At 34.2% G+C, this 26,728-nt stretch overlaps 1 protein-coding gene across 1 annotated transcript in view; it reads right to left on the bottom strand.

Moving 5' to 3' along the window:
• Window positions 1-26,518, bottom strand: part of LOC118188648 (inactive dipeptidyl peptidase 10-like) — a 1,447,514-nt gene extending 1,420,996 nt beyond the window's left edge. The window contains exon 1 of the mRNA XM_085818201.1: window positions 26,390-26,518. The gene's annotated coding sequence lies outside the window, so the exon portion shown is untranslated. The remainder of the gene's footprint in view (window positions 1-26,389) is intronic.
• Window positions 26,519-26,728: the final 210 nt, after the last annotated feature.

Genomic DNA, 26,728 nt, shown 5'->3' with positions numbered 1-26,728 from the left:
ATATTGAAGATAGTTATAGCGAAACTGATGAGAATTTCTCGGATTCCTCTGCAGATAATGACGAATCTGAAAATTCAGTTTCTATTGAAAATGTTGGACCGTGGTGCAAATTTTATATGCAAAATATTACATTATGCAAATATTTTCATTAGTATATATGTTTTACCTTTGTATTTTATAAAATAAATCATAATTTAACCAATATTAATTTTCAGAATTTTCCTTTTATATCATTATTCTTCAATTTCAGTATTCTGACAACCTTTTTCTATGATTTAATTCTATATTTAAAAAAAAACTCTTTTGCAAAAATCTTCTTGTATATTTTAACTCTAAAATATATGTATATTTGAAATATGTAATAAAAATACGCTATTTTTGAAAAAATTTGATAAAAAAATGTACGCAGTGAGAGGGTTAATTTCACTAATAAAAAGACGGCTACGGAGGTATCATCCACAAAGACTCTGGAAAAAAAGTAAAACCCCGGACTGCAAAGTGTATAACGAGATGTTAGTCCATGTTGATGCTGTTATCAAGGAAAAACTTCAAACTGAGTTCCGGAGCAAAGAGGTAATATTCCATCAAGATAAAACAAGACCGCATATGTGTGCATTTGCCGGTTGGACACTGTACGGACTCGAATGAGATCTTTTCCCACACCCACCATTTAGCCTAGACATCGCTCCTTCTTGCTTCTACCCTTTTTCAGACCTGCAGCTACATCTTGCTGGTATTATCTTTCATTCTGCATAGCACGCCCGAAATTAGATTCATATATTTTTGGACACGAGGCGATCAAGTTTCTGGTCCATAGGCTTTTGAAAACTACCAAATCGGTGGCAGAAAATAATAGATTTCTTGTCGTAATTACTACCCGCAATATAGATACCGTTGTCATTTTTTTTAACTTTATTGGAAATATTTTTGGCGGAAAATTTCCGTTACAACCAGATACTTCTAATATACACTCTTAAAAAAAAAAAAAAAAAAAAAAAAAAAAAAAAAAAAAAATTGGAGCACTAAGAAGGACATTTCCGATCATGGCAAAATTTGGTATGAAAACACATCTTGATATAACATGCAAATGATCAAAGATTCAAGGCAAATGAACAGGAATTCCGATCAAAGCGCGCATTTTCATTGCGCAATTCGCATATTATAAAGCCAGTAACAGAGGCGGAAAACCTATCTTTTCCTTAGTACTGTCATTGTAATTCGGTAAAGAAGCAACTAAAGATGTCATTACGACGACATCGAAGACCTTACAAATAACTAAACGACTTCGAGCTTGGCCGCATTATAGGGTTGCGTGAAGCTGGGGGATCATAACGAGCAACATGCTGCCAACTGCAGCTTACAGACACTTCTGTGCAAAGATGTTGGCAGCAATGGTTGCTACAAGAAAATTGCCGACGGAATGAAGGCTCTGGAAGGCCAATTATCACAAATGCGAGGCAAGAGAGGATGATTGTTTTCCAGGCCCTAAACGCCCCAACGGTATCATTGTCTACTATTCAACGCATTACTAGCCACGTCTATACCTCCCGTGGTATCGCCCACCATTTCACGGCGCTTGTCTGAGGCGGGGTTACGGTCACAGAGGCCTTTAAGACGTTTGCCTTTGATACCACAACATCGGCGGAGTCGTCTGGAGGGGTGTCGGCAGCCAATTATCATGATCAGACTGGCAATCAGCGACGAATCCCGCTTCACTCTTCAAGCAGACGATCACCGTGTTCGTGTCTGGAGAGGATGGAGCCAACGGTCCCAATCAGCCTTTGTTTTACAAAGGCATACAGCCTAACCCCTAGTGTAATGGTGTGGGGCGATATTTCTTATGACAGCGGGTCATCTTCATACCTCCTCCGTATATCTTTAACAGCTCAACGACATGTTGATACCATACTACGGCCGGTTGTATTACGGTTCATGGCACATCATCCTGGGGACATTTTCCAACAAGAAAATGCCAGGCCACATACCGCTCGCATATCTCTGGACTGTCTAGGTGCGGTTGATACTCTTCGTTGGCCAGCAAGGTCAACATACCTTTCACCAATCGAGCATGTCTGGGACATGGTAGGCCGCCAGATTCGGGCACCACAAAATATCGTTGACCTGAAGCGACAACTAATGAATGCCTGGAAGAATGTGTCGCAGTATGACATTAGGAACGTCTACCACTCCTTGCCTCGACGAATTCAAGCATGCATTTCCGCCAGGGTCGGTTCGACCAACTACTAATTTGAACACACAACGGGTGTTTGTGAGCCGTAAACAGGAACTATGACCTTGATTATTTAAAAAAAAATTATTATCTGTGTATGAGATATACACGTATTCAGTTTCATGAAAAACAACCTCTTCCTTCATGGTGCTTCGATTTTTTAGCAAACGAGTGTATTACTTTCTTCAGTTGTCTAGCAGGCTAGCTGGATGCACAGCTACGCAGTCCATATTTCTACAGTGGTACCTCGATAATACGAGTGCCCTAATATACGAGTGGTTTGAGATACGAGCCTCCAAGCGAGCGATATTTTGCTTTCAGATGAGAGTAAGATTTGAGATACGAGGAATCGCACACTACACCGTTGCACACGACCGCAACATGCGCGCGCATGTTGATGTCGTGAGCAGCGTCTAACAGTTTCTCCCACCTCAGTTACACGATCTGCATTCGCAGCAGCATACGGTGGTTCAACGTAAAATTAGTTTTGAGGAGGCGCCAAAAATGGAAGAGGTTATCCCTACAAGAGGTATAAAGGAGGTCTTGGGAATGTGGGAAAAAGTTGTAGAGTTCGTGGATAAAAATCACCCCGAAAAAGTTGCAACTGGTGGTGCACCGGAATTGCCCAACCAAACTTGCTTAACTCATTTCCGTAATATCCTGAAAGGGAGAAAGAAACACACCTCCTTGGACAGTTTCTTCTAACGATCTGTAGGTGAAAATGAGCAAAGCGTGACGAAAAAAGCGAAGACCAGTGACGAAAATTAAGCGCTTCCGTAAGCACTTCACTTTTTCTTTTAGTTATGTTTTTATAGAATATGTATTTGTTATTTATAAATAAATCTTTCTTCTTGTAAATACATTTTTATTATTCAAAAACAACTGAGGTGGTGTTTTGAGAGCTGGAACGGATTAACCCTTTGAGGGGCGGTATATAAAATAATTTAAACTGTGGTAAAATTTTGCATGAACTATAACTTATGGACCCTAAGGATACAAAATTGAGATTTAAAAACTCTAGAGCGAAATCCTGAATTTTGAGAGCCGGTATATATTTTATACCGGCGCCCCTCTAGGACATTTTTTTCCAGGTAGCTGCCAACTGTTAATCTTTGTTTTGAAAATTAATCTTGGGTACTTTTGATGTGCGTCTGTAATGATGAGTGCTTGAATATAGTTATGTAAGTCTAAAGACAATTTTTTTTAAATTTTGGCAGAAATTTAAAATTTTAAAAATAAAATTTATGTTTTTTTAAGCACTTTGATGACGCAACCCAGCTGAACATACTTATGTAAAATATGGGTAAAAAGCTTTTCAACTTAATTTAAATTCAATATTATTTTATAAAAAAATTTAGCAAATATAACACTGCATGTGTAAATCGTATCATGCTGTAACTGAACTAGTATAATATTACAAGCAGAAGTAACTCAGCCGAAAATTAAAAAAATTGAAAAGTGAAGCACTACGACCGACTCTGCTGAGAAAGTATGTTGCATTTTTGAAGTTGTATTTTATACTTTAGATAATATGTGAAAAAACAACCATGCTTCATACTATGATACGAAGAATCGCCCCCCCCCTCCATGCACACACACTTTAGATTATCAAGGACCGTAAGGGTCCCTTTTTTTATTTTTTGTAAATATAGGTTGTAATGTTCCGGAAGAAACGCCGTTAAACAATTTTATTATTTGATACATCTCAAACCTCTTATTCTGATTTTCAACTCCTGTGGCTGCATAGGGGCTCCTTTTCAACTTTTCGATAAATTTTAGTTTGCATCTAAAACGGGCCTTAGAAATATTTTTCCTCCTTTCACCAACTGTGAGAATTTATTTCGGAAACAACCTATTTGTATCAATGAGAGCGCAGATTTCTCTTGTGTTCTCTAGTCTTTCATCTGAAATTAACAAAGAATTTCCCTAAAGAATAAAAGCATGCTTTCAAACCAGCAGTTTTTGTGAAGGAAGAGCGACGGAGAGCTCGCGACTTCGGGTGAGATTGACCTTAAGTACATTTCCATTTTAAGTGAGCTTTCCCTTTGTGTGATCTTATCACACCTCACAAAGGGAAGAAGGCGTGACTCCCGAATGACAAATTAGTTGTCAATCACCTCTTTCATTTTCCTTGCATTCTAGAATTTTGGAAAACACGAAGCAACGGGTGTCTTTTGGGGGCTAAACTGCCACATTTAACCCCCACAATTGTGTAAAGTATTGACCCCAGATGGCAATTTTGAAATCGATGAGTCTTTCTCTTGGGAAAGAGATAAGTGCTGAAATAAAAATTTTAGCTAAACACAGACAAATGAAACTCGAGCTGAGTACACAAAGAATAAATGAAACTAATATACTTGTATTCAGTCCTAGCGTAGAGTCAATAAACTCCCCATTCCTCCTGAACATAATACTGAATCCTAAACGACTTATAAATTAATCATGAAAAATTATTACATCATAAACTGTTATAATAATAAAGAAATTCTGTCATGTCACAGAGTATAAAAGGAGAAGATTGGTGCTGCCATCTATTGGCGTGGTACCCTCAGTGTGGGCGCCGGTATATATTATATACCGGTTTTAAAATCGTATAAATAATCTTCTATTAATTATCATTTCTGACAAAAATGAAGTAAATATATAAGATTCAGCATGTGTACGTCATATATTTGCAGGTTTTGAATCTTTTCTTTCCCTCCAATAGAATTTATCAATCTTCCAACATGATACCTGGCAAAGAGGTATATTAATTTCATAATTGCAAAATATTGAGCATTCATAGGGTGATGCTACCATTTAGAATTGAAAATAAACAATAGAAACTTACGATTATAGCTTTTGGTGTAGAAAAATTAGCATTTTTTTGGAGGTTAAAAAATTGACAAACAACCGGTATATATTATATACCGGTGCCCTTCAAAGGGTTAAGGACATTTCAATTAATTTCAATGGGGAAAATTGCTTTGAGATACGATCAAGGTTACAGAACGAATTAAACTCGTATGTCGATGTACCACTGTATTTAGTTGGAAACAAACTAACGTAAATCTTTTAAAATCTATATATGTATCTATGTTTCTAGATTTATTAAACATGAATACAGGAAATTTAAAATTCTACACAATGTTTGGGCATTACAGAAGTTCATTTTTTTGAATCAAAGTTGTGAATAAAATTATAGTAGAGATTTAACTACAAAACAGGTCTTGAACTGAGGGTAAAAACGTAAGAGATATAGGATGTGGTTTATTTGTCATTTTTATTATTTGCAAATAGGGAATATCATTTCCAAAAGAATGCAAGTTACGTCGCCATTAGGAAATTAATCCTTAAGAAAATTTAAAATGTTAGAAGGCGGGAAGAAAAGTTACAATTTCTGAAAGCTGGACTTACACAGATAAGACTATGTTTTCTCTGAAGCAAATAAATTCAGTAGAGCAACAGTTCGTGCAAGTTGTGCTTTCGTGCACATAATTGCAGAAGTGTCGAACCCATTTACTGATGCAAATTCGTTAGAGATTGTTTTAGTAAATACGATGAATGTATTTTCTCAGACAAACAGCGATATTTAAATATACTAATTGTTCGACTGACAAGTTAGAGGAACAGATTAACGAAATCTCTAGAGATTTACGATATCAGTTGAAAGAAAAAAGTGAAGATCTACAGCATTCCCAATATGGATGAGTTAGCATATCACAGACATAACAAAACTCTCCCTTTTCGTACGAGGTATCACTGATAAATATTTAATAGTTGAGGAATTAGAGAAAGTAATTCCTGAGAAAGGAAAGGCTAGTGACTATTTTTAAAATAAAAACTCTAATACAAATGTATAAATTAATTTCGGATAAAATGATTAAATTTGTAAGTGATGATGCCATTGCTATGGTCAGGAAAAACGTAGAGTGGCGGTAAATTTTAAAAATACTGTGGAAGAAGAAACCATTCAGTTATGGTTTGCGCTGTCCATTGCATTATTGACCCAGAAGTATTTTGTGCCAAAGCGGTTTGTGTGCGGGAAAGAATCAACTGATGAACTTACAAGTTGCGGTAAGTCTTCCCGACATTAGTTGGATAGTTTTACACGTGGCCGTATTATTATCAAGAATGAAAAAGGGCGAAAAACAATAGATGTTACTAGGGAGTGCGATGTCAGCCACAGTGTCGTTTCAAGACTTTGGAAGTCGTTTCAAACAAATGGAACGTGTGACAAACGTGCCGGGGGAGGTAGTGTTCGCAGAACGACTCCTACAAAAGATACGTACATACTGATATCGGCAAAAAGGAAACGGCGAAGCACAGCTACCATGTTAAAAATTAGTTACTTGTTACTACTGGCAAGTGAATCGTCTGAAAAACTGAAGCCAGGTATTTGCATAAAGCAGAACTATAAGTCAGTCGTCTTATTCCATTGCCTAGAAGCCACCGTCTCTCCTGTTTGCAATGGTATCGTCAGCATCGCAACTGGAGGGAAGACGACCGGGCTTATGTACTGTTCTCAGATGAAAGTAAATTTAGTCTGTCATTGAACTGTAGATGGCAATTAATGTGGCGTGATAATAGTACTACTCTTAAGCCGTCAAATATTCACGAAAGAGACCGATATTTTACATGTGATGTCATGATTAACAGCCGTATCTCGCTCTATGTGCTTTCAACTGGGACTATGACTGTCATGTGTTACATTAACGATATTCTGCTGCCTCATGTTCGTATGTTCCGTAGTGTTGTCGGGGATAAATTTGTTTCCATGAACGACAATGCAACATGTCATAGAATAGTGGACGTCCAGCAGTGTCTAGAGAACGAGGTTATTCAATGTCTAGCATGACTAGCACGTTCTCCAGATCTGAATCCCAATGAAAATGGTTGCGATTCTCTGGGGAGCAGACCTGCTGGTCGACAATGCCCTCTAATAATTAAGGATACCCTCAATCCGTGCACTGAGAAAAGAATGAAATAAATTGTTTCAAGAGCTGTTGGATAATGTTGTGAAACGTTTGACACTACGTGTGGAATATTGCATCGTTCTTTATGGTGGCCATATCCTGTATTGACATCTTACGCATGAATGCGGACGCTAACTGCATTTTCCCACCTTTACATGTTCAGCACAAACTGCCCATTTTGTCCATTGAACAATTTTCAAAGACTTCTGTATTTAAGAGCAAAATAAATAATCTTTATTCTTAAGTCTTAGTATCTTGCAGTTATTTTATTTCACCTGGCATCCTGCAGACACATTAGGCAATCTTGAAGCTGCAAAATCTGAAAAATGTGCAATTCCCTTCGCCGGAACTCGAACCTGGACCCCAAGAATACGTGCCGAGTGTGCTAACCGTTACATCACGAAGGTAGGCAGAAAGGAGAAGGTATGCAGAAAGAAAATTATAAGACAATCACATTTAGTAATGTCCTTGAATAATTCTAAAATAAGTTAACTGAGTAAACTGATCAGTTCTCTACCATAATAATACTATGTAAAATAACACATAATATCACACCGAATTATAGCTTACAATAATTAATAAACCTTGAGATGAAAAATAACACATATCTCATTCCAAAATTAACATACTCATATTAATTTCTAAGTTTACTATTTCTGACATTAAATATTTCACTAATTAAGCTGGTAAACAAAACTTTAAACTTTCATTTACAGGCTTTAAATTAACTGGTCATTATTCAATATATTTTAATCACTTAGTAATTTACACATATGAAACAAATATTTCTCTTCTAAGTAATTTGAAGAGACAGAGAGGTATACAAATTTTAAAATCACTCACAGAATTTCTGGAATATATAATCTTGAGGGAAGTGTCCAATGTTTTTCATGGAAGAATTCTATTTCCTTGAGCCAACACCTGGATTACAGTTAATAAACTAACACTCACGCGTTGAAGTCCATTCTGCACAAGAATTCCAGGTCCTTTTGTAAAGTCCTTTTCTAAAATTAACCGCCCGATCAGGAAAAAGTTCGTTCTTCAAGAACATATTTCAGTGTGAAACGTCTATGTGTCAGGAGCCGGATAGTAATAAATCACGTCGATCCGGAACTTAAAAGTGTCATGGTATATTCACTAAAAAGTGTTCATGGGTATATTCACTAGCAATCACGCGCTAAAGTAGTACTCAGAAGCATACTTTGTCAGGAATGCCTTGATAAGGACCAATCTGGAAAAATACTGGTCAGGAAAAAGTAGGGATTTCCAGGACGAATACCGGTATTATGATCACTTTGAATACCGGTATTATGATCACTTAAACTAATTAAAGTTCTTGAAAAAATATAACGAAGAAGCAGCGAAGCTATATTTTGCGTACAGCATTTTGTCTCAACTCGAGAATCCAAGTTACCAGCCCGCTGGTACACGCTGCTCGCGAGATCAAGACCCAGAAGTGGTCAAGCCCCCACTCTTTTCTCCTTTTCCTTTATGTTAAAAAATCAGAGTTCGAATGAATTCTAACGAGGTGTAAGCACTTAATTTACGATTTTCGATTCAACGCCATTAGTAAAAAGGCCACAAGCGAAGAAAGCGACAACACGCTAACTGCTATCACTGTTAGTAAAAGCCCATAAACCAGTGTGTTTTCGCAAACATTTCCTGTCTTTGTTACACCAATAGTTTCAAGAACTACCAGCTAAATAAGGCTTTTAACAACTTAAGAATACTCTGTTTCCCAGATTGAAATATACATGAGTACAAATAAAAATACTAGAATAATGATAACTTAAAACACATATTAATATAATTAAAATTCGCGACATAACAGAAATTAATAAAAATAATGGAGTACTTATTTGATCCTAGTCTTCCGAAAAACGCTCACAATTTCAAGTATGCTAATCATAAGCTAAATCGCATACTAAGGTACACAATGTAAATATCAAAGTAATTTGCATCTTCCCCCTCATAGCCCCTTTCATCCCTTAAGATATAGCATATTTTAAAATAGCAGGAATTATGAAAGCTAGGACATAAAAATGTACTGCGTAATGTATTGTTTGTTCTACGTGTTATGTATTATGCACTCTGCAATCAATATATTCCAAGTACATTAAATGCACAAAAGCATAATGAATTGTATATAGAAAACCAAACAAAATAATGTTTCAAGTATAATGTATGTAACAAGGATCTGAAAGCCTTGTATCATACTTCAAATTACCGCTCCTATAAGAGTCGAGCATGTGCTTTTTATGTATTTTCATTTAAAGATCCAACGAACGCCAAGGATATTGGACGAAATACGTGGTGGCCCACTTGCGGCAAGAACCAAGGCGATCTTGTCTGCACCTGACCTGCACGTGCGTACAAGCATGCCTCACTCGACCTCGGAGGGATAACTCAAGATAGGTAATGGCAGGGGACAATACCTGCTTGCCGATGGAGGAAACCTGGTGTCCCCTCCACTTCTCTCTCCCTGTTATTAATTAGAAAATTAAGCGATTTAAAAGTAATAAACATAGATTGCTTTCAATTATTAATTATTATTAGCACTCGTCACAAGAAACACTAGCTTTGTGCATCGAAATCGCTGTGTCTCTCTCCATGTATATACAAGTACAAAAGTGTCCTTTTGCTTGCTTGTGTATATATAGTTCATACAAATATACAGTTTTATTCCGATCTAGACAAAAATTTGCACACATGGCTTTCAAACAAAAAAAAAAAAAAACTGTCTACATTAGGTTTTAGAGACATTAGTTTAATCGGAAAAGCCAGAAAGATGAAAAATTATCAACCGCCTTCGCCGGGAATCGAACCACGGACCTCTGGAATACCGGCCCAACGTGCAGACTACCACACCACAAAGGCATGCCAAGAGGGTGGGTAAAATACCTCATAAGTTTTCAAAAAATCCCTTCACGGGTTCCGTACTCGGGACGTTTATATCAGAACGTTCCTCTAACGACACCCATTTTGCATACACGTCCCATCTTAAACTTACATCGCCGTTGTTCCACTTTATTTGCAAGCCACTCATGGTAAAATATAAATTTAATCTTTCAACAGAAAATAAATATAATATTTCTGCGCAGTTTCACTTTTGAAATTACTTCAAACTAAAACATCTTATGTTCACATCACCGTCGTCGTATTCTCGTTATCAGTTCTCACAACAACCGTTAATGTTGCTTAAATCTTTAAAACAGAATCTAAGTGGGTTGTTTGTCATAGTTTGTGATTTTTTAGAATATTGAAGAAATCCAACAAAATGATTAGTAATTTTCTGAAAAACGTCATACCTAATAATAAAGATAGAATATTTAAACCATTGCATGATGCCGTGCGCTAGTTCTACAGATTTATTCGAGCTTGGTAAAATTTTGCGCAATTCACCTTGAACCAAAATAACAAGAAAATTACTAATCTACCTCAGATCTCAAAGGAACTACGCCGTCTTCTAAATTAAGGATCTTCACTCTGTATAAAGACCCGACATTGCAGGGTACTTCAACTAGTTTTTTAACAAAATTTATTCTGAACGTATTAATTATTTTTTTAAAGAAAGAACAACAAAAAAAAAAAAGTTTTGGAAAATGGGATGCTGCATATACACTCGTACCATTTGACCAAACAAATATGGTAAGCGAAATCCAGGACTAACTGAACCCTAAATTCTAAGAAAGTGTACATGGGATATAAACGATTGTTACTAGAATTTGCTCTTTCAATGTTTGCGGGTTATAGACACGTAGAAACATAGCATAAGCTTAGAAACATAGCTGCACTTAGAAACATAGCGTAAGCTAATATAAAAACAAAAGATTATATGCTTCGAAATAAATTTCATGTCTTAGAAACAAACGTTGAAAATTAGAATCGAAAGCATTCTGAGAGCAGAACTTACTTTCTTTTAATTTCTTGTGAGGGAAATGAATAACATGATTTAAATGTCAAATGATAATTTCAAAATGCTGATGAATTCACGGTAGCTTTTACACTGTTAACGAAACGCATGCAGATATTTATGCATAAGGGAGCAAAAGGATAAAAGCATAAGGGAGCATGTATTGCAAAGTAAAAATATTCGTAATGCTGGCAGACTTAATTTACATATCGGATACAACTTCCAAACTAAATTTAATTCCCTCTAACTTCTTTTAATGTCTAATATATCTGTCACTTCGGATGTTAACAACGCCTTTAGGTGACATAAATTATTAGAATAAATATTCGTGCGTTATTCCCTCTTGGGCAAGACGCCAAAAACTAGTCCTTAAACAAGTGTAGCAGCTGGGAAGTTTTTCGGCTAGTAAAGAGACCTTTGCTATGCTGATGCATTATTTGAATGTTAGAAGATGGAATCTCGTAAAAAAAAAAAAAAAAAAAAAAAAAAAAAAACCTGTAATGTACTTTGAAGTATATTTTGTAATTTGGTTCAAATTTAATAATAATGTCACTAGTATTTATGCTGATTACACGCAAAGTCCACTGCAGCTAAGCGCCCATACAAATAAAAGGATTTCTCATGAAAGCCCATTTATCATTCATATGTATTTATAATTTCTCCATACGTTCAGATTTAAAATGTGAAAGCCTAATAACATAAACTTAAACAGATTTTTTTAAATAGCATGTCAACAGTATTTTGGTACTTATTGATGATATAATATATTGTATGCATATTATTTATAAAAATTAGAAGACATGTAAATAAATAAATAAAGATGATAATATATATATATATATAACAGTACCGCAAAATTTCTTATATTAAAAAAACTGTCTCAATACCATTTCCGCGCAAAATCCCAATAAAATATGTATAATTTTTTTCCTTTATTGGACTTTAAATTATTACACAATGATTTGTTTTCGTGCTATTTCATACAATTAAATAATTTCGAATGTTTCATCAGCTAATCCTGATTTAACAGAAACGCAGTGGTTTTCCAAGGTCAGAGGAGTTAAATTAATTCTGATTTGCCTCAACTCGATAACGTTGAATGAGATTTTAATTGAATTCATCGGCCTATTTTTGTATTTCCCCCCCCCTTTTTTTTTTTCTATTTCTACTGGTTTGATGAATATTAGTTAAATTTTACAGTTTCGGGGGAAATTTGAGTTTACTGATTTTTAATTTCATTTCTTTAATGTCTTTGTGAATGTGGTTCTAAATTTCTCTCCTTTTAACTATTATATATATATATATATATATATATATAGATAGATAGATAGATAGATAGATAGATAGATAGATAGATAGATATACATGACGAATAGGCGCAAATACGTGAAAACTCTTCACATGTTACAATTAGTTCCAAATGTTCATTTCTATTTTCCACATAACTAACACATTTTATTAAAATATATCTGAAATATTTCGTAAAATATATTTACAAAATTTTATAATTTACATACCATTATTTTTAAAATTTTCGAAATTTTTCGAAATGCTTAATTTACTAAAGCACATGATTCAAAGGAAGAACTTTATAACAAATATTCAATTTTCTTTTGCCCTTTCTATTGAATTTATTATTTTTTCCCTAATTTTAAGCATTTTGCGTTTGGAAATATTTCCATTTTAGGCTATAAACTTCCATAGTCATCAAAAGTAAATGTTTCGTTTCCTGAGGTTTCCATTTTATAAATTTTAATTCCTTTTCTTTTGTAACAGTTTTGCGATTTCTTAGGTTCCAATTATTTTGAAAAATATTAATTTACATTATTGAAAAAATATTAACTTACATTACTTACACATTAATTTCCCAATGAAGATGGTTCGAATCCCGCGAACGGGCTGGCTGCAAGGGCGTTTTCGTGGTTTTCCCTCATGTGTAACGTGTATACGAGCCAGGGATGGTGGGCTCTGGTATTATTCTTTTCCATATCAGTAGTCTCTTGAAACAAATACCTTTACAATTAATTATTAAATTAACAATTTTTCCTAATTTTAGTCTTTTGCTTGTTGAAATATTTCACAATTTAAGCCAATAGTCAATCATACTCTAATATGGTTTTAAAATTTGCTTCCTTAATTCTTGACTTGAATAACTGAATTACTTTTAATTTTAACAGCCTTTTAGTTGTGTTAAAAATTTTTTAATTTAGCTTATTGATTCTAATTTGACCAATTGCTTATTTGTTTTTTTGTTTTTTTTTTTTTTTATTTATTTTTGAAAATTCTGATTTTACTGTTTAATTTTTTTTTTTTTTTTTCTTTTCGATCACACCGGAGCAGATTATACCTTGATGATTTATTAAAGATCTACAATTAAAAAATACTTCTTATTTGCATTATTAAACAAAGTGTTAATGGTACTACATAATGTATATCATCAAGATATAATTCAGACAAGTCGCTCTGGTGACACGTTTCTCGCTGATTCTTAAATATGACAGGGCCCAGCGGTAAAGTCGCTGAACACTGGTAGTTCGGTCCGAGGTTCGAATCCCGCGAACGGGCTGGCTGCATGGGCGTTTTCGTGGTTTTCCCCATGTGTAACGTGTATACGAGCCAGTTTCCCTTAGAAAGTCCTCCACGAAGGCATCCCTCCCCTTAGGTAGATAGCCCTCGAGGCTTTGCCATAATCACACACACACACACACACTTAAATATGACAAACGAATTTTTAACTGTTCATTTGATTAAATAGTTTTTATTTCTTTTTTTATTGATTAGTCTTATTTTTGCTAAAATTTTGATGTATGTTCTTTCTGTTAGAATTTCCAGTCTTGAGTAGCCACCAGTCCTGATTTAATAAGTAATATTTTATCTTTATTATATATATGCATATCATAATTATGTATACGAGTATATTACTCAAATGTACACTAGTGCGCAAAACTTAAGAAAGTTTCCGATTTTAGGCATAATCCTCCAAACTATCAAGTGGGAGACATGAAATTCATACTACAGAGGTACAAAGTATTACTTAAAGGATGAGGAAAGTATCGTAACAAAAACATGAACGGGACACCTACAGACGGAATGAATAGCAAAGGCTTATTGACAGAATAGTGTTGGTACAAGAAACTCTCTCGTCAGGAGGAAGCACAAACAAGCCAGAGATGGGCCATGACCTCCAAAGATGTGACAAAGTATGGGATATGACCTTCCGTAACTGAAATAGTTGTGTTGCATAGTCTGTCACTACTTAATACGATATTATTCAACAGTTCTTGGGGTAACGTTCTCATTCTTCAAGGAGAATCTCTTTTAGTTGCCTGGTGTTCTACGAAGTGTGCGATTGCGCCTCCAAGCATCTTCCCTAAAGTATCCCCCACATATTCTGTAAGGATCTTAAATCTGACTAACGTTTAATTTGTTTGAAAACTTTACTGTCCTCTCTTATTTTGCACTTCCGGCCCGAATAAACAAGTTCAATTTTTTATGCAAATTGTACTTGCTAACGCTTAAGTTTTTAAGTTGTGGTTCTTCGCCAAGAACACAGTTAGATTTAGAGAAAGTAAGCCCCCTTGCCATTGCATTCCAAGTGAACTGTCAGTTACTGTCCGCCTTTAAGGCCAGAGGTTTAGTCCTCTCGATGTTTAAAACGCATTGCAGTTTTCTGCAATTCGCGCTCTACACACGTAATAAACTAAAAGGCCAACCTTAGTGTTAGTCATCTGTATAAAGTATTCAAAGTTAGCTCTTTAAATTTAGTTAGTTAGTAGTTCTTATATTTTTACGTTCCAGCCGCAAGTGATTCGTTTTTGTACCCCGAAGTGCGTAAGCGCCTGTAATTATCGGGGAGAATAAAGGGTAGTTAAACCATTCGCATCTTAGTCATCTATTTTACAATTCCACAGAACATAGCTTCCAGTAAGCTCACTGTTCCCATTCAGGACACATCATGTTGACAAAGCAAATAAGGATGAATAGTAGTCCTGATAGTTCAATGGTATTTAAATTAGTGGAGCACGTTGGACTATCTCTCTGTGGATATTTTCAATTTCCAGGAGCTCCTCAACAACAAGAGTCCTGTGCGGCTATGCACTGCCAGCCATAAATCAAAGTCGAAACCAGTAGCACTTCGGAAAAGAGGCATGAGGATGAGGATAGCATCATCAAACGTCACGAGCTACGTCCATCTGTTCTTCATTATGCCTTGTCATACAAGCACCCTCGGACAAACTGAAAGGTCTCTTCGCCTGATGTCAAGAGAATGAAATCGTGCTTATTACCTAACACTTTATTAATTGGAGCTGAGATTCGTTTCCCAGATTGAAACTACTCTCATCTGTAAAGAGAACGTGACTCCGTTGATGCGGTGTCCTGCCTTTGTGTTCTCTATACCACTCTAAACGGTGCGCCAATTAGCCATCAACCAATGGTCATTAGCGATCAGGACAATGGATTAAAAGGCCACCTTTATGACGTTGTCTGGCCGCAGTAAACTGGAACACATGTAATCCGGTTGCCATACTGACCAATGTGATCAGCTGCATTCTCTTAGCTGAACCTTAAGTTTTGAAGAAGGGAGTCTTTAAAAGCTCGTAAAACAACACTTTCATAACTTGTAAACTCTTGGGAAACACATGTCAAACTTTGTCCCTTGTTAAGCTTCTCAATTTGCCTACTACGTATAAAGTGGTATTGATGTTTTCTTGTTGTCATACGGCACGTACAATTACGTAGCCATGCGTCACGTAGTTACAGAAAATGCGTCTTCCTTTCTTCTTTTCAAGTTGTTTGCATTGTGAGCGTTGACTTTTCGCCTTTACGTGCCTCTGACGTCGTGTGCTCATATCTGTACACGTGTTTCCTTTCTATTGAGTTGGATTTAATTGCAGTAATTGCAAGAAGCCCTTTTCAAGAATTTCATCGTTGTATGTTGAAAAATGAATTTTTTGCAACTCTTTGATAGCGAAATCGCACGAAATGCCCGTGCATTCAGACATCGGCCGAAGGCCCAAGTCCCTTTTTTACATGTGCCTTCCCGCTAGTGCATGGCTCATTGGTTTCGGGAGTTGTTAAATGACATGCTATCATTCTTTTGAAGCGTCTAATAGCAGCTACTTTATTTGAATTCACCTTCTACCCTTTTTGTTTAGTATCAACGTTTAGCATTTGTTGCACGCAGCTGGAAATCCGTCCTACGGGGAAACTGTGCATGGTGAGTGAAACCCCATAAATATCTCCAAGAAAAGTAAGTAATTGTAATGAGTAGTAATTGCTTCACTTAAGTAGACTTTTCTTTGAGTAGAACATGAAACATTTTTTTTTACAATTCCCAAACAAAAGGATTGAATGAAAAATCTTTTTTTTTATCTTATCTTTGTCTTCTACCCATTTTGTTTAATTTTCTTTTAATCCCTTTTCGATAAAATGTGCTGATTCATGTGCATTGGTAAGAATGTACACACTGAATCAAAAGGAATCAAAAGAAGTTTTTCTTTAAATTTAAATCGTTAAAGATTAAATATAAAATGTACGTGAATAGAAGTATTTTTATTCTCCCGCGAGTTTTAAACTTCATATGCAATACTTTGTTTACGATGTTGAAATTATTTAGTATATTTAAAAATAATGTGAATATCTATATACCTTTCAAACATGCTATTATTTCTGTGCAGGAATAAATCAATTTATCTCTTCGTATTACGAAATTTCTCACTGAATACTCATAAAAAAGCAAACAAATGGTGTGTAAACGACAGCTTTGATGTGATATTTATCCAGTTTCATAATAATTTATTATCCAATGTATAAGTATCCAAGAAATAATGATTTTTACCTTCAGGTTCCAGAGGAGAAGAAATTAATATTTAATTGGATATACTCATTCTGAAAATTTAAGCTTTATGTATACATTTGCGTTTACAGGAAAACGATACAGATGCATTGTTTTGCATCAGCATTTAAATTACTAAAGAATAATATGCGAAATTTTATCATGGAGAAATAGATTTTAGATGAAATAAGGGAAGTAAATGTTTTATTTAAATAATTGACTTGTGAAAATATAATTACAAAAAGCTGATTCTGAACCATTATTTTGCATCGGCTGATAAATCATTGATAAAAGTTAGCTAGGAACGCTATTTAAAATTAAAATATTGATATTACTAAGTACGCTTTTGTTAAATGATCTTCTATATTATTAATGACCATGCATAAAACTAAATTAGATATATTGAAGAAAGTAAAACTTTTTATTGTATAAATCGGTTATAGAATAAACGCTATTATGATTTATGATTGTAATTTAATAGCAATATACTTTTCTCTCTCTCACAAAAATTAAGCTCGTAAAAGTTAAAAAAAATTACCCAAAATGATTTAACTTATAAAGAGAAATTTTTATTTTCTAAATGATGTGCGTTTATCAAATTTGCATTTTGGATTCTAATTTGCTAAAGTGTTGATCCTGGTTAATAATAAGTTACATAAACTATTTTCGTATTATTATGTGATTAAAAAATCTGATGTGAACACTGTTTCATTCAATTAATTCAGTTCTCCCTTCACGGCAAAACAAAAAAATGTCTGCATTAAAAATTGAAAATATGGAACAACATAAAACACCAAATAGAGTTAAAAGAATTTTTTAAAAAATACTTACAATTAAAATTAGACTTTCTAAACCAAACGAAGCAATTCGGCCAGTGAACAAGAAAACAGATTTTTTGGGTGCACAAAACTGAACATTTACTTTTCGCCCCACTTTGCAAAAAAACACTGGTGATGCAGAAACTGATTTAACTTCTAAATTGTTAGTGATTCTACAATTATTGCATGCAGAATAATTAAAGATATAAAAACCTTAACTGGAAAATAAGAGCAACATAATTTAATATTTTTTTAAGCCAAAAATGCACAGTTTACCAACATAAAAATATACTGAGTTCAACGAGCCGAGTAACAGAGCGGGTACATATATATGTACTTCTGGTGCAGCCGATTTTATAACCAAAACATACATCCTATACTACGTACAAGGAAGCTCTGTAATCTCGAAAACTTTCGGGTATCATTTTCCCTTTATTTAGTATAAATTATTATATTTCGTATAAATTATTATTATTATATTTATATTACTTATATTATTAGGTAATATAAGTAATATAAAATAAAGTATAATATTATATTTTGTATTAAATAGGCGATACATGCAATAAAACGTAATTTTAGTTTCATTTTAATTTTCAAAATGCAGCTAGAAATAAAAATGATTGCTTTCCTTAAAAGCGTATCATTTACCATGAATTATAATAATTAATATAATACTACCCTCCCGAAAAGTACTTATTAATTCTTTCTAACAAGTACTTCTCAAGGAAATATGGAAACTGAATAGAATTATTTAAAATGCAGAAAGGTTATCTTTTATTTTGTTCAAAATGCGTTAAGTAATGCATTCACATTTGCATTTAAGTAGCAATTTTAAATTTCAAAAAAATTATTCAAACAATTTCAGATATGCATATTAATAATGCACTGAAATACATGCGCTAAAATAATCGCACACAAAGAAGCTTTATAATATGTTGTATTGATATTTTATAATTCGAAAGGCAACACACAAAACAAGCGCATTTCCGCAATTCGGAATAAACGCTTGCGTTTCAAAATTATTTTATTAAAAGCATATTTTATTTATATATTGGAAACTATATTTTTAGTTCATCGGTATTTTCAATTATCGATTTAATAATCCATCGATTCTCGTCGTAATCTTATTCAAGAGCTATAAACGCTAGGCGCTTTCTTATTTGCATAATGTGAATGTTTAATGTAAGTATTATTTATTGAGAAGCGGATGAGTATCTAATAGATACTTTTATTTAAATTAGAAACGATATTGGAATGATAGGAAAGAATGGAAATTAAATAAGTCATTTCGACTTCATTACAGTCCTTTGTTTTCCAAGCGAATAGCTCCATTAAATGTTACTTATTTGGATTGCTTCGGCTATGGTGCATTTGTTTTATGTTAGAAAAGTAGAAATGGCATATAATACCCCGAGTTAGATTTACTTCAAGGATGTAAACAGAGCTAGAATGACTAAGGAATTTTTGTATTTTAAATATTTTAGAGTATTCTGATATCCGAAAACAATTATGCCTTTAATCTTCGTGAAATTTCACAAATGCTTTTGTGCGAGCATATTAGGACTCGTGCAGATTTAAAACATCTATCGTGAACACCACATGACGTCCTTGTACGGCCTTTTAAATTACACACATATTTTGCTACACTTCGTTTAAACTTATTTCCTCGAATTATTCTAACTTGAATAACCGATCCCTCAAGGTAAGTTAAAAATGACATCAAAGATTGCGAATTTTGAAAATAAACACCCCGGTCAATTTTTATTGTACGGCAATCGAATATTTTATCATTTTATTTTTTCATAACCAGTATTAAACGTTGCCAAACATAAATATAAGAAACGGGAGATCGCATTAAAAGTTATTCGTTATTTATGGAAAATAGTTTTTTTTTTTTTTTTTTTTTTTTTTTTTTTTTTTTTTTTTTTTTTTTTTTTAATCTGACATTTTAACACGAATATTTCGTCATTTCACCCACTTCTGTAATTGAAAGTCCATGACTACCACCAACGTTTGCAAAAACAAGAGACTAAGTTAGAACTTCTAAGCTGGGTACGGCGGTGACTGCCGGGATCAGAATAAGAAAGGAGGTGCACAACAAGATGTTATAGCAGTCGAATACACAAAATTTCAGACCGACCGGGGGCGAAATGACTAGCGTGCCACGCAGCTACGCCACACGTCCGGAGTTCGATCCTCGAGCTGGGTAAGGTGGACTCAGCCTTTCATCGTAGAAATATAAAGTATTTAGAAAAAAAAAAAAAAAAAAAAAGATAGGTGTAATTCGGATCTTCATACTGATTAGTCGGTTACTCAGCTTCACATTTATATATATAAATTAACATTGGTTTACCAAAATAAAGAAAAAAATCACAAAAATTGCGATAACGCGTTCAAACTTAAGCCAATCCGTATAAAGTTTGAATATCTTATCAAATAAGAGTCACCGAAAAAAACTGCACTATGCACGTTAATGGCGCTGCAAGCAGAATATGCTATTTGCGAGGAGCATAAAATGTCATGTTTGAAAGCAGATTGCAAATTTCGTCGTGATACTGTGATAAAAATTATGAGATAGACTTTTAGTAACAATCAATGATCCTCCACGCATTATTTGCCCAAAGAAATGAGATGGAGAGCTATTGGGAAACTAGAATCAAGACAGTGTCAGACATAAATTGGTAGATGGCTAAATGTGACTCCCAATTTGGTTCACATATTAGAGCAACAATTTCTAAATAAAAATTCGGCATCCGAGATTTTCAGCCGAGAACGGCCAACCTCTATGAAAAGAGATGATGCCAGACATTTTTTGATATGAGCACGAAGGAATAAAACCGCAGCCAAGACTCAACTCAGATCCTGCCTTGTTGCAGCCAACGGAAGGTTGGTGTCTACGTTAACCGTGCGTACAAGGCTTCACGATGGAGATCCACAAGCGAGGCTAGTAGCCATTTGCGTTCCGCTCACGTCACGTCATAGAATGGAACTTCTGAAGTGGGCACGTGAACATGTCTACCGGACGGCTGATCAGTGGAGAGCTGTTCTCTTTACGGATCAGTCCAGGTTTATTTTTCAAAGCGACAGTAGGCTTTATATGATTTGGAGAGAACCTGGAATCCGTTATAATCCATCAAACACCCTTGAAAGAGATGCATACGTAGGAGGCAGTGTCCGTGTTTAGGGTGGTATCTCTTTGGGTGGATTCACAGACACCCAAGTCTTTCCGTGTGGAACCGTGAATACTCAGGCCTATCGAGATGATATCCTTGATGCTATGTGTGCCCTTATGTCGGGCAGTAGGTGATGATTTCCTGCTACAGGACGACAACGCTATGGCCATGAAATGGCCACTCGATCACCAGACCTGAATCCTATCGATCATGTGTGACATGTTTTAGGAAGACTTAAAGCTTCTCTCAATCCTCCTTTTCAATCCCATGCCAAGATTGTAACAGCTTTTCAATAAAAATGGCTCTCACTTCCTAGGAAACGGATTGACAGCATAATTGATAACATCATACATCGCTGTATTTGCTGTACTGCTTCTAGGGAAGCTTATGCCATGAATTTCTATATGTAACTATTTGAGTAATTGTTACTTTTCTGATTTTTCCTTAATTAATGATAACCACTGTAGGTAATATACATACATACATATATATATTTATATACTCTCTTACCAGGCCTTTATTTTCGCAATCGTTGGTCGTAGTCATATTCACTTTGTGAGATAATGCTCAAAATTCTTGTTGCAAATATTTTTAGTCGTGTAATTCTTTTGTTCTTCTCATATGTTCTGTTATAAATCATAAAAAATTTTGTGATCGGAAAAACTATTATTCGCTTTACTTTTCATTTTAGAATAATTTATTAAAGTCAACGCGGAACTCAAAGAATATTGCTTGTTTGAATATTAGAAATTTTACCATAATTTGAAAACTACAAATTGCTAACATATACACACGTTTGGGAAAATTCCAACAATATATAAGAACCATGCAAATAAATTGAAACTTGCAGGATGTGCAAATCGTGTTACGGTATGCAAATGGTTAGAATTTCAAAATGGTAGCACATGCATGGTTTGAATAAATTCCTCTAAAATTTAGTGATAGCTATATAAATAGAGGGCCTAAACAGAATGTTAAAAGCAGTGTTTCGTTACCTGCCAGCGTTAATCGTTTCACGAGAAGTCACTGTAAATCATCGATTACAAAAAGCCCAATACATACAAATTATCCCTCTTGAATTCGGACGAAAGATAGACTGGGAAGATGGAAGATATGTATACCATGAAATTGTAACTCGTTTAATATCTCGTCAACGATGCGTATGTCGGAGCAGCGAACGCAGGAGAACTGGACATCTCACAAACCTGGTATTGGACAGCGAAATGTTCACCAGAGGTAGACAAAACGCTCATCTGCACCACACTGACAGACAGGGCAACTTCATCTCTATCTGCTACAGTGTAGACTGTGTGCATGCATCGCTGTGCGCATGAATTATCCGATTCAAAAATCGACACTTGTGGCTACAATGGGTTCATCCCTTCAGCCCCTGCTGTGCCATTTGGCATCAGATAATCTTTTCCAATGAAACCAATTTCAGTCTGGAGTATAGTGTTGGGCGAGTATAAGTTAGACATTATAGGTGCACAGAATACATTACCAATCGTCATAATGGATGATCGCGAAACATGATTGCCTGTTGCGTCACTGGACATGATGGGCAATCTTCCTTGCAAAGAATTTATAGCACTCTCACCGGGGAGGTTTACTCAGGAGGTTATGATTCTCGTAAAAGCTGAACATACTCTTCCCCCAGCACATTCATTGTATCAACAAGACAATGCTCATTCACATGTTGCTTGGAAAGTTCAAGACTTCTTTTCGCGAGAAAGTTGTCTGGCAGCCATTACGGGTTAATTTCGAGGTCAGATAGAAACAATATGGAATGCTATTCGTCAGCTGCAGATTATTCTAAGTTTGTTTGACTTAATGATACGACGCACATGATGTCTTACTGAAGCGCAGCGAATCTTTATTATATATGGAATTTTTGGGGCATTTAAATTCTTGTATTGCTCTCTAGTCTTTTTATTGTATCCCTACAAATTATATGTAGAGTAAATTTCCTGCAAATTTGATGATTCTTTCGTGGTGCTGCAACATTCACAAAGAAGAGTACCTTACACTAAATAAATACTTATATACTCCCTTGTAAGGATCCTAAGTTTTACTAACGTTTATTTCATTTTAAATCTTTACTATAACTTCTTATTTTCTACTTCCGGCCAGAATTAAAAGCTTTAACTTATTTATGCAAATTTGTCTTGCGAACGCCAAATACTTAAGTTGTGGCTTTTTGCCAAGCAAGAGAGAGGAAGGAGCTAGTAGAAGCAGGCCGCTTGCCATAGTAGTTTTACTCGGTCGCTGGTTGCCTTCAAGGCCAGAGGTTTAATCCTCTTGATAATTTTAAACGTATCGTAGTGTTAGCAGTTCTCTGTACTACATACGGCTTTTTGTTAATATACGGCCAATCTTGGAGTTAGGCACTTGTTTGATTAATCCAAAGTTAGTTTAGTTAGAGTTTAGTTAATATTTTTATATTCTTACGTTCAGACCACAAGTGGTTGGTCTCTGTATTCCGAAGTCCGGAAATCTTTGTAAAGAGAGAAAAATAAAGGGTTTTGTATACCCTTCCTGTGTGTATTGTCTACTTCCCAAATTTATTGAACATAGCTTTAGTAAGCTCCCTGTTTCGAGTCAGGAGAGTTAATGTTCCTAAAGCAAGTAAGGAGAAGCACAGAACCTGATACCCCTTTTAAAGGGCGACTGGGGATTAGGGGACACAGTCACCGAATCCAATTGTTCGGGCGCCACTGTAGAAACATTATGTTAATTTGAAGCAGGAGATGTGAAAAATGTGCAGTGCCCTCGCCAGGACTCGACCCTGGACTTCTAGAATATCCACCGAGTGTGGTGCCGTTACGGCACGAATGAATGTAGAAAGACCTTATAAGTCTAACATAAAACGAAACAAATTTTACAAAAATATACCAATGCATAGATATTTTATCATTTTAATATTAAATAATAGAGAAGATTCTTACAACACCTTTATAGAATCTCTTTTCTGTTTGTAACTATAGTACAATTTTTGCGAATTTTAAGTTAGATAAATATTTACCCCTCACACGTACTCACGTTTTACAACTGCATATGTGTGCTAATGAATTAATTCTTAATTTTTACCTAATTGTCGTCATAATTTTATTTAAAGTATACCCATTTAAAATGATTTGTGAAAGAATTTACTCATAAAACATGTGATGATGAACATGTCAATAAAAACGTGATTTAAAATTTCAGTATAAGTACTTCAGTAATGAACAGAAGGTTAAAATATGCTTTCTCCTTTATAAGCTGAACTTCTGGCATAAACAATATAATTTGAAATATATTTGACATTTATGCTTCAAAAAGACCGGAATTCTACGCACACCTATTTATTCTTAAATTTAAATTAGAATTGAGGCATGAATAGTATTAGAGAAGAACTGAACTAATCAAAGTATTCTAAGGCTGGACAAAAATAACTGTAATAATATCATATAATCATTATCTTCCAAATACAAACATGAACACTTTCAAAATATTCCACTGAGTAGAAATTATAATGCGAGACAGTTATTATGCCTCTCTGCTTGACAAAACTTCATCAAAGACGTCACATCTAGTGCAGTCTACCAAAGGAGACTACGGCTATTCATAAACGATTTTTCTTTACTCTTCAGAAATGTGTCATCGGAAGTTCATTATTATTCCGATTCACATAATGTATTAAAATCTTGAGGCGCGCGTACGAGAATAAAGAATCCTCTGCTGGAAATCTCGAATTTGAATTGCAAAACTCGAAGCTCTTGAGATTTGCATTATTACGTAACGAATAATGATAGCAACAAGAAAAGAAAAACTAGTTATATATTTCTCAAACTATCTTGCACATATTCGGATTGTTTTTCGCCCTAAATGTAACACCTAAAGCAATTACGAAGACTATTATTAATAGCGACAGTAAGAACATTCGCGACTCAATGGAAGAGAGAAGTGTTAGATATAAAATTCTCAGAAAGATGTTAAAATAAGGGTTTTGTTGCTTTGATCCATTATGATATCGATTATATCTTTTCAGTCATCAATACGAATATGGAAAAGGACTTGAAAATGTTGAGGGATACCAATAATTTTTCTTCTCTTTCTGAATGTATTTTTTCACCTCGAGTAGTAATTCCAAAACTATTAAGTAACCATCAACGCTTACTAATTAATTGATATCCATTATAATATCAATTATATATTTTCAGTCATATTAGTAATATTCTATTATATATAAACGATATTATAATGGATCTAATCGATATCTATCATGATATCGATTATGACTATTCAGTCGTCAATATGAATATGGAAAAGGACTTGGAAATGCTGAGAAGAGTACCTTATTTTTCTCTTTTTGAATGTATTTCTTCACTTCGAATCTTATATTCCAAAATTATTAATTAACCATCACTGCTTAATAACTAATTTCTTTATTTATACCACCTCAGTTTTCTCCACAGACATGAACATTTTATAAAAATGAACACTTTAGAAAATTTAATTATAGGTATAAGTATTTTATATTCTGCTTATTTATTTAATGGATGGAATTAATGCACACAACATATAAGACTTCATGCAACGTTAATAAATCTGCGACCTTTTTAATTAAGATAAATATTACTGTTTAGGATACCAGGTAACGTACATTCGCTTGACATAAAATGAGAGCATAGTTTGAGCTACGAAAATATGAACAATGCCATTTAATTATCCTTAAGTGGTTTCTTATATTATTTATGATTAGTTAAATATTATATTTATATAGAAGAATGTTTTTATATAGAATCTGCATTTTATATAGAAGAATGTTTCATAAATAATATACGATACAAATAAAAATATTTATTCAACTTACTATTCCAATATTATATTCAGATATGAAACGCATTTTTATGAAACGAAATTATTTCAATAATTTGTTACTCGAGCATTCATTCATTTTAATTTAAAAAGCAAACTTGATACAAATGATATGCATTAATTTATGTTCCTTTAAAATACCTTTTTCTTTCATTCTTAAAATTTAATTGAGATTTTCAGGTTTTTATGATATAGAAACTTATAATAAGTTTTCTGATGATTTAACAAGGCAAAAATAGAATGATACCTCTAAAATTAAGGAGATAATTTTTCAGGTATTTTGTAAATGATCAATAAAATTTATTTTACTTGTATCTTTGATCTATCTAATATCATAAACAAAGTGTTAAGAATCCCAATTTGATGAAATCTCTTTCGTGAAACTATTTGCACGCAATAAAACGGTATTTAAAGTTAGAAAAAATATCTTCAGAAAATGTTGAGTACTTTTTTCTTTTTCTTTTTTTTTTTTTCTTTTTGATACGAAGAAACAAAATCCATTTCTTCATTTTAATTTATTTACAAGCAGCATCAATAAATTATTTAGAACCCAATTCTTTGAATCTAAGAAACAAATATCGAAAAATTAAAACTAATTTCTTACCTTTTTTTCGATGGTGGAATTTATATTTTCGATCGGGGTCACACATGTTTCATTGGAAGATATCTTGACCGCGTCTTCTCCGCTGGTCAACTCCAGAACGACTATTTTCCCCGATTTCTCAATTTTGAATGTTTAGTAATAAGATTTTTATGTGTGTAAACTAGATAAATATGTTTAAAGTAGAAGATTAATTAAATTTTGAAGAAAATCAAATCTTAGTTTATCTTTTTTGAGTCGCTTACTCCTTCGGTGATATTTCAGCTCTCACTTAAACTCCACACAACCGTATGGTGGACGCCGCATGCGAGAGATCGTGCGGAGAGTTTTAAATCCACAGGT

This window comes from Stegodyphus dumicola, chromosome 6, assembly GCF_044657685.1.
Source record: "Stegodyphus dumicola isolate Sdum_Otavi_A_Nest chromosome 6, ASM4465768v1".
Lineage (NCBI taxonomy): Eukaryota > Metazoa > Arthropoda > Arachnida > Araneae > Eresidae > Stegodyphus > Stegodyphus dumicola.
This window is presented reverse-complemented; position numbering and strand designations above follow the sequence as displayed.